General features: G+C 42.1%; 1 pseudogene; it reads left to right on the forward strand.

The window, feature by feature from the left end:
* The first annotated feature begins 4,071 nt into the window (after nucleotides 1-4,071).
* On the forward strand, nucleotides 4,072-6,706 carry LOC136511296 (UTP--glucose-1-phosphate uridylyltransferase-like; annotated as a pseudogene).
* The last annotated feature ends 2,885 nt before the right edge of the window (nucleotides 6,707-9,591 follow it).

The raw sequence follows: 9,591 nt of genomic DNA on the forward strand, positions 1-9,591 counted from the left end.
TGTTCTCAGGTCGTCACTTTGCCGAGTGTCATAGCCATTGCACTCGGCAAAGTGACTGAAAACAGTCTTTTTTATTTGTTTTTTACATTCTATCCAAACAAACTGAAGATATATATAACCAACATCACATATATATCATCAACAACACATATATCCAACACCACATATATATCACAAACGTCACATGTCTCACAATACATCACAAATAAGTTCACAAGTAATCCAAGTGCTCCATCATCTACAACCATAATTGCAAATAAAAGTACCATTAACAACCACAAGTATCATCACCTAGCTTCCTCATCCCACCGCCCACCACCTTTGTTCAATCACCTGCAATTAAAAAGAGTAAACCAATATGCACAGATAAACAAGAAGTACTTAGAAAGAGATGCAAAATAAACAAAACGTAATTACAAAATAGCATAGTATTACATGGATTAGAAATAATCTTCATGATTGGGATTAGCTGGATCATAAGTCTCATCATCACTATCAATCATGTTGAAATAATCAACACTATCCGAATAAGCAATGTTGCCATTGTCATTGTCTAAATGTAATCGCTCAAGCATTTGTAAGTCCTTCACATTTTGCACCTCATCTCCAACGTCCTCTTCAATAACTGTTTCATTATCTACTTCCATTCCGATCGCTTCGGTTAAGTCTATCTCAAACCTCCCTTCTAGTCCCTCTTCTTGAAAGAACTCTCCGTCATATGTGTTTGGGTCTAAGTTGTAATCTTCATCGTTTGGGACAGGTACTTTACCGTGTGGCGATACCCTGTGCACAATATCCCAACCCTTAAGATGACTTTTGGTTTGACACGCATATGAGAGATAATAAACTTGCGTGGCATTTTGGGCCACAATATAGACATCATCTCCTGGTAAGACGGAATCCTGTCGAATTTCGACTAGCCCAAGATTAGAATATGTCTGTCTCATTACTTCAAGATCAAACCAATGGCATTTGAATATGACGGGATTAAAAGGTTTGGAACCATGAAACTTGAGTTTGTATATTTCTTCAATTCTTCCATAATACTCGACCTCATCAACGCCGGGCGTAAAAACTCCAGAACTTGTGGTTCTTCGATTGGGCCGACTCTGCTCGTAGCTTGTTGTGCGAAAGCGATATCCATTCACGTCATAACCAGAAAATGACCTGACCCTATAGGCAAAGCCATCGACAACCTGTCTCAACTCGGCACGCATAGATGCATCCCTCCGGCCCTGCAAGCTCAAGCAGGATACATCATTATATTATTCGCACATACGAGTAACTTGGAATGTCAAACTAAGTACGAGCTAAATTGGACGGTACCTTTCGTTTGAACCAAAAAATGAAATCGGGCATTCCATTTCCCGCACCTTGTCTAAGAAAGGGTATCTACCAGCTGCGGGGTAGGATCCCTTGATTGATGCCAGAATTCATGAAGAAATTCCCTGTACCAACGAGAAACAAGGGGGTTAGATGCAGAATAGTGACGGCGTATTTAACAAGTTCGTTGAGAACTTACTGCATGTACGACGCCACTTCGTCAAGGTTGGTCAACACGTATAGCATGATATGACGCCACTCTTCATGATTCAAGGTCTTGGGGTCGATGCACTTGCGCTTCCGAGTTGCCCTCAGAAAAGGCTGAGGTTCGATTTATTTTCGCCAGCAATGTAACGAGGGGGTGGATTATGCACGCTAGGGAGGTTGTCACCATAGTATGTTGTTGTGAAGTTCGCCACCTCCTCCAGAATGTATGCCTCTGTAATGGAAGCCTTGATTTTGCATTTATTTCTATATTTCTTTCGAAGAACCTTTAGACATCTCTCGATTGGATAGCACCAACGGCCCTGCACGCCCCCCCCCATTTGTGCCTCATACAGGAGGTGCAAAATCAAATGCTGCATCGGATTGAAGAAGCCAGGTGAAAGATCTTCTCCAACTTACAGAGCAACATAGGTGCCATTCTTTCCAAGTCAGCAATCACGGTCCGAGATAACTCCTTGGCACAAAGCTGGCGAAAGAAATAGCTCAACTCTGCCAGCACTAGCCAAACATGCTCAGGGACATAGCCTCGAACCATCGCCGGAAAAAGCCGCTCAATCCATATGTGGTAGTCATGACTCTTCATCCCTAAGACTCGTATAGTAGATAAGTTCACTCCCATCCTCAGATTAGCTACATACCCATCAGGGAACATTAATGTCTGGATCCATTCTAGTACTTCCCTCCTTTGGGGCTTGCTCAAGACAAAATCGGCCTTAGGCCTTCTCCATGTCTTGCCACGACTAGGAGGCTTCATATGTTGGTTTGGTCTATCGCATAACGTTGCCAGATCCACTCTAGCCTTAACGTTGTCCTTTAACTTATCAGGAATGTCCATGATTGTTGCCCAAAGTGCCTTGGCGACATTCTTTTTAGTGTGCATTACATCATTGTTGTGTGGAAGGAGAAGGTCATCAAAATAGGGGAGCCGAGTCAAGCCCGACTTATGAGTCCACATATGTTGCTCTTCATATCCCACAAAACTACCTTCTGGATTGACCACGAGACCATCTATCTGTTCACGAACCGCGGCACCAGTCATTATCGGTGGTGCAGGGTCTGTCACTACGACATCTTTCGTAAAGTTCTTGATGTCTCGTCTGAATGCATGGTCAAGAGGAAGGAATTGCCGATGTTTGTCGAACGATGAATACTTGCCACCCTTCTGCAACCAAATGAACCTCAGACCTTCCTTGCATACTGGGCATGGGAACTTCTCGTGAACACACCAGGCGCAGAATATCCCATACGTCAGGAAGTCATGTAGGGAGTAGTGGTACCAAACATGCATTTTGAAGTTTTTCTTTGTAGCTCGGTCGTATGTCCATACCCCTTTCTCCCAAGCACGGACCAATTCATCAATCACAGGCTCCATGAACACACCCATATTATTCCCCGAGTGTCTAGGAATTATCAACGACAAGAATACGTTCTGTGGTTGAAAGCATACGCTAGGGGGGAGATTGAGGGGGATAACGAACATGGGCCAACATGTGTATGGGGCAACCATCATTCCATAAGGATTGAACCCATCTGTTGCCAGCGCAACACGTACATTACGAGCCTCTTTAGCTTTCTCATGATGAATGCCATCAAAGTGGGTCCATGCTTCACCATCGGATGCATGTACCATCCTGTCAGGATTGTATCGTTTGCTATTTTTGTGCCATGTCATCTATTTCGTTGATTCCTCGGTCATGTATAGCCGTTGGATCCTCGGTATGAACGGAAGGTGCCGTAGGATTGTCACGGGAATGTCAAGCTGCCTCTTCTGACCATCACTAGAATCTACCTCCAGGAACCTAGAGGATTTACACTTTGGACAGTACTTTGCTTCCACGTATTCTTTTCTAAATAGGACACACCCCTTCAGGCAAGTATGTATCTGCTCATACGGCATCTTAAGTGCACAAAGGAGTTTTTGTGACTCATGCATGCTCTTTGGCAGAAGGTGACCCTCCGGAAGCAGGCTGCCAATAACTGTCAACATACCATCGAAGACGTCTCGACTCAGGCTATACTGGGACCTTAACGCCATTATGCGTCCAATGGCATCCAGTTGAGAAACCTTTGTCTGGCCGTGAAGGGGAAACACCATTATGCTTACCACCTTGTCGGCCTCTTCACGAAATCATAAAACTTCTTCGGAGATTCTTCGGTTTGCAAGCATCGTACGTGACAACTTACGCGAAACCTTCTCAAATTTTTATCACAGCCTCCACATATGATATCATGACATCTTGACAAGTTTCATGATTTTCGGACTTCGTTTGTTTTTTATAGAATTTAAAAACAACTCGACCACAAGTTTGTGGTCATGTTTCGTGAATAAGATGTTCGAAATTGGTGATTTGGTCCTGGATACGGCCTCACATTATACTAAAAACATGAATATCATTATTCCATTCATTTTTTTCATTATTCGAATGACTAGCAGTTATAATTTGAATTATCCAAGAAAATTCAATTAAATGAAATAAATTAAAGAAATATAGAAAAAGTCCGAGAAATGTGCCACATTGGAACATGGAGCACCAGGTATCGTATGAGGACCGCAGAAAAAGTTTGGAGGTCAAAAGTAAAAAAAATATGGTTTGCCGAGTGTCATATAATGACACTCGGCAAATCACCGCTTTACCGAGTGTCAAAAAAAATAACACTCGGCAAATCACCACTTTGCCGAGTGTCAGAAGAAGACACTCGGCAAAGGGTTAACGGCGGCTGCCAGCCGTTAACGGTGGCGGCCCTTTACCGAGTGTCAGGAGAATAACACTCGGCAAAGACAGTTTTGCCGAGTGTTATTGTTTGCCGAGGGTCAGTTGTTTGCCGAGTGTTTTATCTCTGGCACTCGGTAAACAGCTTCTTTACCGAGTGCCCGATAAAAAGCACTCGGCAAAGTCTAGACACTCGATAAAGAAGTCGTCTCCGGTAGTGAACGGCTGACCTCCGCCATCGCGCGCTGCCATCACCGTCGCCCGCGGTCATCGCCATCGCGACCAAGTCCGTCCCGTCCTCTGCCGTGTCCACGAGGAGCTCATCGAGTGGGCCAAGATCCCCACGCCCACGGACGAGTTGGTGGTGCTGTACGACATCCTGGAAGTGGAAGCCCCGGCCGAAGGTGCCCACTGTATAGTAAGCCTGAATCCTTGCTGCTCTTCTGCGTATTCCTGAATCTGATGCATGGGAATGTGAATGCCTAGACTGATTTGTCTAAGTAATAAATGCAAACATTAAGGCAATCAAGAAGCTGCTTGACAAGCTTGCCGTGCTCAAGCTCAGCGGCGGCCTGGGGACGACCATGGGATGCACCAGTCCCAAATAAGTCGTGTCCAGATTAGTCACTTCAAGAGTACAGGCTATAGAAACAAATTTGCTTTTGTTTTGGTTTCAATACCTGAATTAAGCTCTAGCATTCACTTCCAATCGTATCTGAATATCAGTATCATGTTCATACTTCATAGAGCTCTCAACATGCTGTATGGAACTAACATTATTTGCAGATCGGTCATCAAAATGCGCAACGGATTACTTTCCTCGACCTCATTCTTATCCAGATCGAGGTTGGTTAAAATATCATGACTAATGCAGCGTTCCTGCAAACTTCACCACTCCATCTTGTTTCTATCTTTTATGGTGACTCTTAGTGACAACATTTTTCTCGTACAGTTACTCAACAAGAAGTATGGTAGCAATGTGGTGCTGCTTCTGATGAACTCCTTCAACACCCATGAAGACACTTGAAAGTAAATTTTCCGTTCACAAGTTGACCGAAAGCTAACAGTTATGCTTGTCCTACAGATTGATGAGAAGTATGCAAGTTCAAGCATTGGATCCACACATTCAACCCGGTATGCTAGACAAAAAAATTGTAGATGCTAGACACTTGCTTTCTTAATCTTAGTTTATCAAATTTACTCTAAAAATATGCTAAGCTGGCAATAAAACAATCATTATCATTACAGAGCCAGTACCCTCAAGGTAGTAGCTGACGAGTTCTTGCCATGGCTGTCAAGGGTAACACTGACAAGGATGGCCATCGCTATATGCAGTGGACACAACTATATGAGCTGAATTAATAAAACATAGAGACCAAGCCCTCCCTTTTCTTGCTGCACAATTTACTCATCCTAATGTATGTGGAACTATGCTGGTTATCATTGATCCAAATGACCTTCCTAGGCTGAACCACAAACAAAAAGGAGTGATTAAATAGGCTTCAGGAGGGGATTGGATGAGGAGAACAAGGGCTAGCAACATTCGGAGTAAAGTAGATCAAAGCACACAGACCACAGCATGTATCCAGTAAAGGACATTGGGTGTGCACATGTATGCCTGACACACACTATCAGGTTCTCTGTATAAAAAGCAACGCATGCCACACTATCACATTATTAATTTTGAGACAACAAATATCCCAACGATCTGTTTAAACTAAGCATATTTATTTCAGTTGCATAGAAACGTATGTCCTTTGCAATGTCTGCCCTTTTATCACTGTCTGATATGCTTATGAGGTCTGTCATTTAGTCCGGGTTCATCACTCATGAGACCACTTGCGACATGTTCAGAACCACCAGACATACCTTTGCTGTTATGCTGATTATATGTTGCATAATTTCTTTATTTGCAACAGCAATGCACACTTTACCTTTATCTAAACCTACTGCATTGTTGTTTGATATGCCACTCTTGACTAAAATTGGATGAGATTATTTATGCTAGCTTCTTTCCTTGCATGGCAGTGGCAGGCTGGAGTCAGCACCCGTGCTCATGGTGAGACCCCGCCGTCATGGAGGCCAGCGTCCAAGCGCAGGACTCATGGTACCCAGGTCCACAACATGTCGGACACTAGGGCGTGACGACCTCAAGCGGCAGTTGTACATAGTTGTATCCCACCTTGCACATAGTTGTAAACGTTAACTATGCAATTTTATTGCCGATGCGACCATTGCTTTTTTTTGGTTAAAACTGTATAATAATTTATGGTTGACTATTGTTACTATTATGAGACAATCATAATACTAATTTTTTTATTGGTCAAGGCCAATATGACTAAGGTATTTGCTGCTACTTCACGCTAGGTCGGCACTGTCGTAGTATGCTTTATCTCAACTGAATCCACTCCTATCTCATCATTCTTGTGCAGGTTGCAGCGATATGATCACTCTGTAGCTGGTTGCAACAATCTGATCATTCTTGAACGACTTACAAGGATGGCCCATACTATGGATACAACAATAACAAAGCCTTTAAGTCCTAAACAAGTTGGGGTAGACTAGAGTTGAAACCCAACAGAAGCAAATACTATGGATAAGGAAGAAAATTTATGCTGACTTTGAATTTTGATAGGTCACCATGGATAACCTATTAATTATTTTTAGGTTAACTATAATGGTATATTTGAACATATTTTCTTTCATATTTGGCTACTTAAATAAGATGCTCATGAATTAGTCAAACAAGACAATTTGCTCCTCAATCATGTGCTTTTGTATTATGAAAGAAAAGTAGTCATTCTGGTATGTGTATCATGAATTCATGATTGGAGCAGTAAAAAAAAATGGGTTAGTTTTATGCTCATAGCAATATACGGGTTAGAACAAAATTTTATTGTATATTGTCATGTTTTATTGTATTGCCTTGGCTTAATGTTGTTCTCCCGTTACCACGCACGAGCACTCAACTAGTGTAACTAAGTATCCCGATCAAATCTAACACCGTACCTATTTCGCTGTCAGCCCCACCATGCAGCATCTCACAGCAGGCAAAAGAGCCTCTTTTATTTTTGCGTGTTGTGCTAATTAACTTCACTGGAGGCGATCATGGCTGAGATGACTGGGAAATTAATGATCTGACCACATATGTTTAGCGTAAAGAGCTCGCATTTACTGAAAAAGATGTGAGAACCTGCAGATGACTGGGTCGCAGCACAGCGCAGCTCATCGATCGCATATGGTAGTGTCAGGTCGGAAGAGTAGCATCAAAGCAAATCCGAGCGAGCAGTGAAATATAATGTCTGGCAAAAATAGCTAGTAGCAGCTGCTGGCCGGCCGGATGGATCTCACGAACTCCCGCTGCACAGATTTGATCAGAGAGAGAATTCAACGAAAGAGATGGCCCCAATTGAACCCCACCGGATCGATATATCATCACCATCACACGTCCTTTCTCTCGATCGATCGACAGCGCAACCGATCGAAATAGCGGCAGCACAGTTTTAGTCGGCAATAATCCATACGAATGAAACGGTTGTTCTGGCCGGCCGGGAATGAAACGCGACAGCTCAACGTCTGAACGCCACACGTCCATACGGCGATTGCAGAAGAGAGATGATGACTGTCTGTCACACGTATAGTACGGTTCTTGGCCAATGGCTATGCTTTCTTTATTATATATTAACTAGAATCTGATTCTCGATCAGGCCTCGTAGGGAGCAAGCAGCTAGCCTAGGCTAGCTAAAAAGTGCACGCACTGATTATTCGAAGACGATTTCATCGCCAACTTTTGCTCTTGTTAGTTGTTGTTAACGTTTGATGGATCAATAATGCAGCAGCGTCTGAGGCCCCGTTTAGTTCAAGTCAAAAACCAAAATTTTTTGCATAGTACTCGTTACATCAAATCTTGCGGCACATGTATGGAGTACTAAATGTAGACGAAAAAAAAAACTAATTGCACAGTTAGCCGAGAAATCGTGAGACGAATCTTTTAAGCCTAATTAGTCCATAATTGGACAATTTTTGCCAAATAAAAACGAAAGTGCTACAGTAGCTAAAAGCCAAAATTTTTTGGAACTAAACGGGGCCGAGTTGTGACACACAGCAGACATGCACTAGGTATAGGAATATAATATATGACCATTTCTTGTTAATGCCCCACAATCAACGTTTTACTTGACTTGTAAGCCGTATTTTTTCAGCCAACAAATATTATATTCTGTGCATACTCCAGGTCTCCCAAAGTCAGACGGACGCTCAGTGGTTTCCATCATGCATGCATGCTACTCGGCCTACTCCTGTGTGTATCTGAACGTACGGTTGCCAAGTGATGATGTATGCACGGTCCAACAGTTAAATATACGAGAATATATACCTTACCGTTCGTGTCAAGTTCAGGTTTCACCGATCACCAATTTTTAGTTTGCAAATAATAAATGATTTTTTCTGTAATTTTTCCAGCATGATTTCCCTACCTCAATTTGAAAGTTCAAAACATGCATGGAGTGTTAGAGTTGGACCTTTACTTAATAAATTATTTAATTAACAGAGGAGGAAGACTTCACATACAACACCAACCCACCACACCATTGATACGGTACGGTTATTAATGACCGGGGTACGTAGAAGATGGAAATCATCTGAATGCGTGGTAATTTTTTTAATAAAAAGGCAATGTAACCTTTCTCACGTCGAAGAGATTGTAATCAACCAATCCTACCAGATGGTTCCACTGTTAAGGCCGGTGAGAAATGTCAAATGCTCAAGAAAAGGTACAAAGAGTACGACACGTCATCACATTGCTCTCAAAGAGAGCCGGTCGCATTCCACCGGTTCGACCAGGAAAAGTCATGGCAAGAGGGGGAAATTTTGGACACCAACAAGCCATACTCTGAAAATATATGTTGCATGACAGAGCTAGTCATAATTATTTGGTAATATAGATATTAATATTTTTTCATATATAGTTAATTGGACTTTAGGTAATTTGGTTTATTATATAACAAAACTAAAACATCAAATTTTAAATCATAACCAACAATCAATACTGACATGAAAGAGCCTTTTATTCCATTTCCTGGTAAACATAGTAGTTTTTTGTTCCGCTTCCAAAGTTTTGAAATACACTGCATATTCATGGTGCGTTTGGAACCATGAAACATTTTGGTTTCACAGCGGAATCACTAGATTCATTTGCAAACAACGTGAGACATTTTAGATTCTCAAGGAGAAACGGTTAGAACAGATTCTCATTTTTTAACCGCCTTTGTCCACAAAAGAATACAAGTCTAGTAAATTACTAAGTTCAAGTATCTTAAATTTGACTAACTAT

Source organism: Miscanthus floridulus, chromosome 16 (genome assembly GCF_019320115.1).
Source record: "Miscanthus floridulus cultivar M001 chromosome 16, ASM1932011v1, whole genome shotgun sequence".
Taxonomy (NCBI): Eukaryota; Viridiplantae; Streptophyta; class Magnoliopsida; order Poales; family Poaceae; genus Miscanthus; species Miscanthus floridulus.